General features: G+C 39.9%; 1 protein-coding gene across 2 annotated transcripts in view; it reads right to left on the reverse strand.

Moving 5' to 3' along the window:
- Ppm1a (protein phosphatase, Mg2+/Mn2+ dependent 1A) overlaps positions 1-11,384 on the reverse strand; it is a 36,538-nt gene extending 25,154 nt beyond the window's left edge. The window contains exons 1-2 of one of the 2 annotated variants that reach the window (XM_020187057.2): positions 10,984-11,384; positions 10,214-10,282 (exon numbers count right to left, since the gene is read on the reverse strand). The gene's annotated coding sequence lies outside the window, so the exon portion shown is untranslated. The remainder of the gene's footprint in view (positions 1-10,213; positions 10,283-10,983) is intronic. The other variant, XM_020187055.2, reaches the window with a different exon arrangement.
- Positions 11,385-11,695: the final 311 nt, after the last annotated feature.

Raw genomic sequence — 11,695 nt, forward strand, 5'->3', positions numbered from 1 at the left:
ACAGAGGCCTTGCCACTTTTGATGTTACCTTCATGTTTCATGATTTTTTATTGTATCAAAGTCTTCTAGACATGTGTTATGATTTGAATTACATAAGATAGCTGTGTCAAATTTTTACAAAGGCATGGCCTGCACAATTTTTAAAGGCAATAATTTTAAGAACACTGAGTAATTGCCTGAGAAATATCTAAGCTAAATTTAGTTACAAGGCTCTAGTGACTATAAAAATTATACACTGACCTATTTTCACTAGCAATTATGGTATAAGCAAAATACTGAAAAGATGTAGATGGCATAGAGCTATTTCATCTTTAATGACATCTAAGAATGTTCTAGTATTAACAATCTCAATTGGCCTCATCTGCTAACTAATTCAAATTTACCAGTTTTGGACAACTTATCTGTAAAATCAGAAGTGGATTTAATTCCTAGTTTGCTACTTCTTGATCATTGCATACTTGAGGATTCAGAACAAGACTGACCTAGAAAATAGCTGATTTCCTATTTCAATTCATCCTTTATTCTTTTGTTTAAAACAAACAAAACCCCTCAAATTTTTTTTAATGTATTTCTCTTTTTTCTCCATTTTTATTAGGATGTATTCATTGTACGGGGGGAGTTCTTATGACAATTCTGACACTGTACATTGGCCAGACGGTCCTCACCATCACCCCCTCTGTATCCCCATCCCTGCCCTCAAACATTTGTAAGCATTTGCTGATAACCTTGTATATTTAAGCTGAGAGAAGGAAAAGGTATAAGTTATTAAACACTTAAGATGAGAAATGGTTCATTCACATACAAAATAGGTGGGGCTTTTAAATATTTCACACATATGAAAAATGTACCCAGTAAATAATGACCAACAGCAATTGCCTCTGACAAACTTCTGTTGATAGAATCTAACATTCTTCAAAAAGAGTCATTCACTGAGTCCACTAATTGTAATACAAAATGCTTTGTATGTAGGGATATGGATGTTGAAATAAAAGGGAAAACCAAAACAATTTTAAGTGATAAATTTAAGTTCTTTTTCTTTAATAGATTTAAAAAAATAGGGCTGAGCCAGACACTGGTGGCTCTCGCCTATAATTCTACTTAGGAGGCTAAAATAGGGGAGATGGAAGTTTGAGGCCAGCTCAGGCAAATAGCCCATGAGACCCCCATCTTCAAAATAACCACAGCAAAATGGAATGGAGGTGTGGCTCACATGGTAGATCCTCTGCTCTGCAAGCACAAAGCCCTGAGTTCAAACCCCAAGCCTACCAAAAAAAACCAATAAGGGTATGCAGTAGAGTACCTCCCTAGCAAGTGCGAGGCCCTGAATTCAAAACCCAATACTGCAAATAAATAAGGGGGAAAAATACCTTCTTATTCTTAAATAGCCTCACCTCTAATGACATGGCCCAAGACTCCTCAAGTCCCTGCCCTCTTTGTTTCAGGAAACAGATCTAACTTAGCAATAAGCTCACAATCCTGTACTTTTTTTTATTATGGCACTTACCCAAGAATTGTGAATTCTCTCTCACTTTAGATTTAAGATCCATGAGAGAAGAGAGCATGCCTTTTTTGTCCACAGTATTTAGCACATAATGAATGACACTTGATAAATGTGTGGAACAAATGAATGACAATCATCCTCTTAACTTCTCCATTGTTACCAGTGATTCTTTTTTAATCAGGAAATGGTATTCTCACAGAAGCTGACCAGTCAACAAACTGTGTCTTGCTATTTTCATCTTGTTCATTCTAAAGAATGTTTTTAATAACTACAGAAATATTAATAACAGATTATTAATATAAAGATACTGAAATGGGTGTTGTGGTATGCCCCTGTACCCAGCTCCCAGGAAGCTGAGAGGATATCTTGAGTCCGGGAGTTTGAGATCAGCCTGAGCTGGACCCAAAAGCAAATCTGCAGTTTACTAATCAAAAACTTGACTTTCACACTGGGAATGTAGTTCACTACAGTGCCTGTCTAGCGTGTCCAACGCCTAGAATTCAATTCCCAGCATCAAGAAGAAAAAACAAACAAACAAAAGACCTTATTTTCAGATAACTCTTTATCAGCAACTTTAGAACTCTAGAAAAAAATTTTAAACATCATTAGACACATACTCTCATTAATGAAAAATGCCACACGAGGTCTAATGGAGGAGATAAACGGGCAAGGGAAGATGCAGTTATGACTAGAGGTTAGAACCCACACACAGTCTTTCCCTAAGCTATTTATTTACCTGCTTATTTACTAGACATTTGAGAATGAGTTGCTTTTTTAAATTTCTGGGAGCAAGGAAATCAAATTTCATTATCTCTTAGTCTTGGAAATTTCCTGTCTAAAACAAATAGTCCCATTTGTACTTACAGAGCTCTTAGTCTACTAACTACAGCAAACCAGTGTAAGACCATTAATCTTATGACTGAGTAGCTGTTTCAGCACTTATAGTATCAGGAAGCATTTCTGCAGACAGAGAAAATGAAGATGACAGATATGTAATAGCACAGGGTAAGCTGTTTGTTGACCACAGAACAGAAACTACCACTTCTAAGATCAGCCCCGTGTCATCCCAAACAGCCTGACAGACTCTGCACAAGAATAAGTCTACTACTTTACAACAAATGAAAAAATTATTTACTAACATTCTAAAGCATAATGGCATACTACAAAGATGTTTTTCTAAAGCCTGATAAATTTAAAAACAAAACAAAAGGCCAATGCACAGGTAGGCTTTTCTTATCTTTTATCATATTTTCATTTCTGATATTTGGTAACAAATGCAAGCAAGCTGCATTTTCTATAGATGCGATACCAATTTGATAAAATTTCTACCATTCATATTAAAGGAAAAGAAAGTAATGCTAAAAATCCAAGACTTGCAAAGTTGGTAATGTTATTCTTTGAAACAGAAGAATAACATAAATAAATATGCACTTCTGGTTCACATTCAATAATATTCTGGCATGTGTTCATCAGAAAATGAACAGAGACTACAAAGATTAAAGTCATATATTGAGAACCTATTTAAAATGAGCGAAACACAGCCTGTTTCCAAGGAATTTATTTTCAATAAATTTAACACTAAAATTTCCATCTGTAGTATAATCTCTAATGTAAGCACAATTAGGCTGCTTGTATTTTAAGAGTGTCTTGTGGGATGGGTGTGCAGCTCAACAATACAGTGTTATGTTTAGCACACATGAAGCTAAACATGGATTCAATCCCAAGTACCAGGAAAAGGTAAGACAATCTTCTTAAGCTAACAATTTCAATGGGATTAAAAAAACTAACTGAAGGACAGACTGCAGGAGGTCCCAAAAGGTGGTAAGCCATCAAGGAGACACCTCTCCTTCTCAGGAAACTTCTGTCTGCACCTGAGAGACATTTCTGCCTTCAGGCAATACTCAAAAAGGCTATAAAAACCCAATCCCCAACCCAACCCATGGGATCACTGGTTTCCGGGTCCCTCTGTATTCCCCACCGTGCAGTCTTTCTCTTTCCTACAAATAAAATCTTTCGGACTTCAGCTGCTGGAGTCCACCTGTGCTTTCATTCTCAGAGTGGGCTGAAGAACCCTGAGCACCTGAAATTCCTGTACTTGTCATCTGTGCATCATAATGAAGTAATTTATGACGGTGGATTGCAAAGTAGAGTGAGTACGAATAAAATAAATCATAAGACAAAATCGTGTATGGCTTGCAGAATTAACTGTATTCCAGCCATACCTTTACTGTTTTTTAATACAGCTTCCCTTGGTGGAAAGTTCTAAAGGGAGGTGACATGACGTATGATAATGTACTTTTCAAGCTTAGTGTACACTATCACCTCACACCCCAACATCACAAGACTCACTCTTTGAAAACAATGGAACTACAGTCATCATATCCTTCATACACAAAGATTTTCTGGGGCTGGGGATGTGGCTGAAGTATTAGAGTGCTTGCCTAGCAAGTGCAAGGCCCTGAGTTCAAACCTCAGTACTGCCAAAAAAAAATAAAAATAAAAAAATAAAAAGATTTTCTGACCTATCACAACTACCGACAGATTTTCATCAGTAGCACTAAAACTGCAATGACCCACATATACAATTACTTGAAAAGTCCAAGGACATGTATTTGGCTTCTGTTACTAGCTTAAAACTTTGGGCAAATAACTGTTTTGTCAATTTCCTCATCTGTTAAGATATAAGTAATAATATTTTCTACCTCACAGTAGTGTTATGAAGAGTCAATGAGGTATAATGGAAAATTTCTTACAATCGTACCTAGCACATAAATGTTCATTGTTAGTAGCTAATACAAAGGTTAGAAAAACATAGAAGGCCTACAAAGAATCAAATTCATGATTCTGATCTCATCAGTATCATACTGCAATACATGGACCTAAGCAGTCTCCGGTGATTATAAGAAATTATCCACTTAAAGTCCAGGAAAGGAAATTTTGGTTTGTATCTTCTAAATACTAGAAATAGTTTAAAATTTTGATAAGCGTTAAAGTTTAGCTTGGAGGCTTATAAGAAGACAGACTATTAATACATTGCTCCTCAACTTGGTTCAAGTTAAACCAGCTGATAATTATCTCCATTCTTTAACTAATACATTGTCTTAGTCCCACAATTGCACAATATTCCTCTAGTTAAAAGGATATGTACTTCATGACAACAGTTCCAAATGTACAATACTCTGAAACGAGATATATGATTATGACTTGATAACACTAAAAGCCAAAATATAGGACATTAAAAGTGAATCCTGTAGGTTCAGAACCAGTCAACCTAATCTTCTATTTCTATTAAGTATCTTAATATCGAGGGTAAGCAAAAACATAGAGAAAGTAAAAAATGTCTGATAAAGAAAGCTCCTAACTACTTCTACCACCTCCTCCTACAGTAGTGATTCCCACTGCTAGGAATATTTTGCTTAATACTTACCAAATATCTGGATGCCTATCATCCACAAGGCACTGTGGTAGGCTGTGGGTAAAAGTTATTGTATTTTTTCTTTCAGGATTAATTGAACACAATTACAATTAAGACACAAATATCTAGAAATAAAATACATGACTAAAGTCATACAAATCTAAATATTTTTCAGGGAAGACTTTTTGGAGGAGGAAATATTAGATATAAACATTGATTAAAAAACCAAAAACTGGAGATGGAAAAGAAAGATTTCCAGGTTTCAAATTAGCATGAATAAAGCTCACAGAGAGAAAAATAAAGGTATGTTCCAGAGACAGCAATTTACCAGTTTGGTTGAGATAGATCTTGCCTGAGATCTAATCATAGAAAGCATCAAAAGCAAAACCAAGAAATCTGAATTTTACTCTAGAGGCAAAAGGGTGTCACTGAGTACACATAGAGAGAAAGAGTATTTTAAAAAAACAACAACAGTATTTTTGGAAGAATATTGTGATTTATAGGGAAGTTGGGGGTGCAGTACAGGATGCTAATGGTACGGATCAGTTGGGAGTGCTGGTATCTTGGTTTGGGTTTGTCGTAAGAAGACTTGAACTGTTCCAAGATAATTTTTCAACCTTAAATAACGCAGAAACCCACCTATAAAATCTTAATGCCTTTTATGAACACTCATTTTTTTATTTAAATAAAGAAAAACAGAACTGAGTCTATCAGCTCAAGCAGGAGAGGGCTTGCCTAGCAAGTGTGAAGCCCTGAATTCAAGCCTCAGTGCTACAAGAAACAAACAAACAAAAACCAAGAACTGAGGCTATCAGAATAATTCATTTCCTTACTCTCTCGTATCATTTCCTGTAGTAATACCTTCTTGCTCCTTTCTAACCATGAAATGTAACTCCTCTTGATAAAATACCAACCCTCAGCCAGGTGCTGGTGGCTCATGTCTGTAATCCTAGCTACTTAGGAGGCAGAGATCAGGAGGATCATGGTTCAAATCTAGCCCCAGGCAAATAGTTCTAAAGATTCTGGATCAAGTGGTAGTGCCTGCCTAGCATGCATAAGGCTCTGAGGTCAAGACCCAATACTACAAACAAAAACATTACCAGCCCTTATTCTTCCCTACTTACTGATCATCTTAGTCTGAACATTCACCTTTGCTTTATTACTATTACCCTTTATCCACAATTTAACCATGTACTGCCACCTAATCATTAACTCCAAACCCCTAACTTCCTTCCAACTTCAGACAGCCAAAGAAATCTATTCACGCTCAACATTCTCTTTCTTCTATTACCTCTTAACTTTTAGACAAGTCATACGTAAACTCTACACACCTATAGTCTTTACAACCTGTTTTTCTACTCAGTGTCTCCTAGTTTGGCTTCAAGGATTACTGCTGAAACTACATTCAGAGGCACTTTCTCAAGGTCTCTATTCCTCCAAGCATCTCAAGATTTCACATACTCAATAATAGCAGCCACTATTTACTTGGTACTTTCTTCATGGTAGAAAATGTCAATGTAATTATGTCACTGAATCTTCAAGATACATTTAAGAGAAAGTAATTTCTACATAACAGATAAAGAAAACTAAGGCTTAGCGAAATCAAATAGCTTGCCCAAGGATACGCACTAGGAAGTAGAACAATCCTGACTCAATTCTGACTTTTGAGAGTAGTTTTACCACCTAAATCATGGGGGCTGCGTTGATGTGGTTGTACTGATTGTGTCTACTCAGAAACAACTGCCCAGGTACTTCAGTTAGGACATCAACCATTTGAGAATTAATCTTAATTCCATTCTTCAATCTGAACAGTGGTTGTTAAAACAAAATTTTTGACTTTGCAAATTTCTGAATCTTTGGAAATGAGAAAATGAACTTAATTTCTCAATGTTTTAGAAGGGATTTTGCACTGGAAGACTTAACTATATATACCTATACTCATTTTAAATTCTAGAAATCTGTAAATCAGTAGGGTTAACTATTCAGCCTTTAAAATGTTGATTCTTGGGAGCAAGAAGTCCCACATAATTGGGGAAAATCCATTCAGAAATATTAAAATATATATACCTTTAGATCCAATCCTGGTATGCTACTTAGGTTCTCTGTACCTACACAGTCATCCGTTGGTCTTCACAGGGATTGGTTCCAGGACTCCCGATAGGTACCAAAAATCTGTGGATTCCCAAGTTCTTCATATAAAATGATGTCGTAGTTGCATGATCCTGTATTTACCCTTCTGTGTAATTTAAGTCATCTCTAGATTATTTGTAACACCTAATATAATGGCAATACTATGTAGTAGTTATACTATATAGTTTAGGAAATGACAAGAAAAGTCTACATGTTTAGCACAGATGCAAAGTTTTAAAAAAAAATTTTTGGTACAGTTTTGTTGACTCCATGGATGGAGAACCCATAGAGATAAAGGACTGCTATGTGTTTATTTGTAAAATGAAGGTAACAATATATATTTTAGAGAACTGTGATAAAAAATTAAAGCCTGACACAAATAAACAGCCAATAAACCAGGATTTTTATTATTTACTTTTTCTAGGACTACTCAAGTTTTATAGGACTTTCCAATCATATCTGCCACACACACACACAAAAATCTAATGAATTTCAATTTAGGTCCTACATGTGAATATTACATACATTTGGGTCAATGGATTCCAAAAAAAATACACTAAGGATTATGAAAACTCCCTCTTTTATTACACATTTACTCAAAGAATACTTGAAACACCTCTATTATAAACACAGTATCAACAGTTTATATGCATTAATTTGTACTTTTCAGTTTCTTACAAAAATTGTGAAGTCCATTACATTTTAGATGAAGGTTTATAGAACTCCCCTCCCTTGAGATCCTTTACTTTCTCTAGCTCCTCCTACCTGCCTCAGCAAAAGAAAAGCTAGGTTAAGTGATTATCTAGGTAGTAATTATGTAGCTAGGACATGTAAAAGTCAAAATCATCAAAGAATGTGTTTTGGAGACTCATAATGAAGCAAGTATAAGTTGTTTGTTATATAATAGGAAAACACATTAGGCACTGGAAAGAGTGAAGGAAGAAAAACTATAATCAACCTTTTGATTTTAATATAGGGTAACCCAAGCTACTTTCATATAATCACAGACCAGAAAATGTATATATCTTGGCTAACATCAGCAAAATAATAAATGAAGTAAGTCAATTTTAAAATATTTTTGTTATCTGAGAAGGAAGACAGGACATATTGTGACCAAGCATAAAAAAGCAGCTTTTACCTAGTTGCCTCTTATTACCTTCTCCCCTCCCCAAGGTCCATATAGTTCCCAGGGTCAAGACTTGTTTTGCCTTGTTTTTTCTTCTTGCATAACTCTTACAAAATTTTGTTAGGGCTGATTTTCTTAAAAGGTTCTTTCTATTTGATTAAGGATAGAAAGTATTCACGAGTACCACTCAGAGTCCTGTACCCAGGCAATAACCATTTAAGTGAACATCAAAATATCATCTTATAATTAATTATTCTTACATCACCTTTCATAGATGAGCACTGCTGAGATAGCAAGCTCCCTGTGAATTGATACATGTCCATCTTTAGTTTAAATTATAAAATAAGCAATCATAGTTAAACCAGAATCGGCTATGCATTCATTCTACTAGCAAAGAGAATAAATAAAATCATAACAAATAGTGTAGGTGTAATCTGATCAAATTCAGACTACAGGTACTTAGTAACTGCTCAGGAATATTTACTATGTGACAAAATGATGCTGCTATAGGATTATTATGGGGAAAAAATGAGATATTAGGTACCAATTTTCAAGCAGAAATTTTAGCAAGACAAAATCGTCAAGACCCAGCTTGAACTGACAGAAAAACCTTCAAAATGCATACTTAAATTTCCTTCTCCCAACTATCAAGGCTCGTGGGCTTGTTCAAAACTGGAGTCTCAACCACACTTTGTCTCCCTTAGAATCTCCATCCTCTCTTTCACCCAGGTTTTTGCAGACTTCCCAATTCCAGCAGAAAAACCAGTAAGAGCTACATACAGCTTTGCTAAAGAACAAGCACCAACTTAAATTCTTTAAATAAAACAGAACCCAGAAAGAAAAATCATCTTTAGTATTCTGAAACCTCTAAGTGCCTGACACATATCACAAGCATTTATTCATTTATTCATTCAATCACACAAGGCTGACAAAAACTTAATAACTGGAGAGTGCATGTGATAACACAACCTTTTTGGCTTTACTGATTTGGAAGCTGAGACTCAAAAGGTTAAAGGACTTGCCCGTGGACACAGATATTTTGGAGCACAGCCATGACTAAACAATTCTTGTCTCTCGATGCAGTGTTTCTTTCAATAGGTTATTCTGTAATTATGGTCATTGCTTCAGCTTTTCACATTAAAACATAAAATGGTTCAATCCATGGAAGAATGCTTAAAAATATTACAAGCCATAATCAACTTTAAATGTTATCTGTCTTAATTTATACTCCCATAATTCACTGATGTAAAAATGTTTACTATCAACTAAAAATGTCTTAATTTCCAAATGCAGTTCATTAAAATTTCAATAGTGTGTTATGGCTGCAAACTTCCAGGTTAAAAGTAACCATCCTTACATGATTGAATGTTTAAGATATACACAAGGTTCACAAATGTAGCTCAGTGACACAGTACTAGCCTAGCAGGTGTGAGGTCCTGGGTTCGATCCCCAGCAATGTAAAACAAAACAAAAAACCAGGACTATAACATTTGGAAGAAAACCTTACTTTGTACTTCAAGTTATTTATTGGCAAAGGAAACATTAATAAAAGTAACATCTAAGATTAGAAAAGAGATGCTTTACCATCTTAGTCTCAGTTCTCTCATCTGTTAAAAAAAAAAAAAAAAAGGAATTACAGAAATACAGTATTTTGAGAAGGCCTCTTTGTAGTGTTCCTAGTTAAAGGGAGTTCTGGAGCAAACCCTGCTGGAACTCCTAAATAAACTCCATGACTCTTCAAAGCCTTCTCTCTGCATACAAAAAATGGTGGTGTTTAAAATCCCAACGTGCAAGTATGAAAAGATTATGCCTTTTTCCTCAGGGGGAAAACAATTAAATTCCTAATTTCAATAACGTCAAACAGTACCTGCCTCCCATACTCTTCTAAGCACTTTTTAAAAAATACATTCGGTTCATTATTCCAATTATCAGGTAACTTGGGGGAGAGGTGGCAGGCACACAGATTTCTTGGACAAGTAAAGTATGCCCTTTGTGGATTTTTAAGTACCATGTGGTGCTTCACCAAATTTTCAAAACGCACCTAAAACTGCGGTTAGTAGAAGGTTCTCCACAGTCAGCTGTCTTTCAAGACGCCAAGTTTACTTAAAATCTACAAGCAGAACAGAACCACGCCTCAGTTAAACTCCAACATAAAGAACTTGTACGCAATCAACTCGGCCACAGGGATGAGAAATCATAGAAGGTACTTCCAGGGACCCGTTCGATGTCTTAATAATGAATGAACTGAGGCATCACTGCCGAGTTCGGAAGGAGCCTCACTCTCAGCCCTGCCCCCTGTAAAGCCAGAGCAAATTCTCCCTAAAATATGGGGTTTCCAGGCTGAGTCGGGTTCAAAGCACGCGTCCTCGCTTCTCCCTCCCAGTCTCCCCCGCCCGGACCGGGGCCAGGGTCAGCCCGGGCGGCGCCGGCCGCCACGACGCCCCCTCCTCGCTCCCCACTCGGGAAAAGTTCCGCCGCGGCTCGGGGCCCAGCCGGCCCGCGCCCGCGCCCGCGTCGCCGCCACCAGCACCCGCCCGGCACTGACCGCCGGAGGGTCGCGCCCCCTCCTCGCTGGGTCGCCGCCAGCACTCCGCCCCCGCCTCCCGCCGCCGCCCTCGCGGAGCGTTAACCCCTCGCCGCCCGCCGCCCGGCTCCGGGGAGGAGGCCGGACCAGGGGGTGGAGTTGTCGCGTCTCCTCCCGGGAGCGCCCAGGCAGACGCCCGGCTTGTTTACAGGCCCTAGGCCTGTCCGTCGCCGCCGCCGCGCAGGCCCGCGCCGCCCGCCCGCCCTCGGCCCGAGCGCCGCGCTTACCCGGAGGAGCCGCGGGCAGGCAGGTCCCTGGTCGGCCGAGGCAGCGGCGACAGCGGCCGGGGAGGTGACGAAGTGGGGGGGTCACCGCGGCGGCGACCGGCCGGGGAGGGGGCGGAGGAGGAGGGGTGGAGCCGGGCTGCGTCCGGGCCCCCGGCTCTCGGCGCCCTCGCGGCTCAGATCATCCGGGCGTTGGAGCGGGAGGCAGAGAGCGGGTCCCGGAGGAGGAGGAGGAAGAGCCGAGGACTCATCGCTTTCGCGCCCCACCTGCCAGGCGTCCCCCCTCCCCCCTCCCCTACTACCCGCTGGGGAGCTGCAGCGGTCGGAGCACCCCCAAGCTGCGGACCCGGCCGGTGCCGAGACCACTGCTCTCTAGCTCCCGCGCGCGCTCCCGTCCCTAGCGCCGCCGCCGCCGCCTCTAGCGCGCCCCCGCGCAGGCGCGCTCACGACGGCGCCGCGCTGCCCCTCCCCCACCCCTGGCCCGCCCCGCCCCGCCCCGCCCCGCCCCGCCGGCTCCGCGGCCGCTACAGCTGCGGCGCGGCGAAGCAGCTGGAGAGACCCGGATGTCGTAGGGCAGGAACTGCGGCGAGAACCGGCGACGGGGGAGGGGCGGCCGCGGATGACGTCACTGCCCTACCCAGCTTTTTTCGCCGCTTCGCGGCCGGCGCCTCAAGCTAAGCCCGGTGGGAGCATCCGAATCCCGGATCCGGAGCCT

Source organism: Castor canadensis, chromosome 3 (assembly GCF_047511655.1).
Source record: "Castor canadensis chromosome 3, mCasCan1.hap1v2, whole genome shotgun sequence".
Lineage (NCBI taxonomy): Eukaryota > Metazoa > Chordata > Mammalia > Rodentia > Castoridae > Castor > Castor canadensis.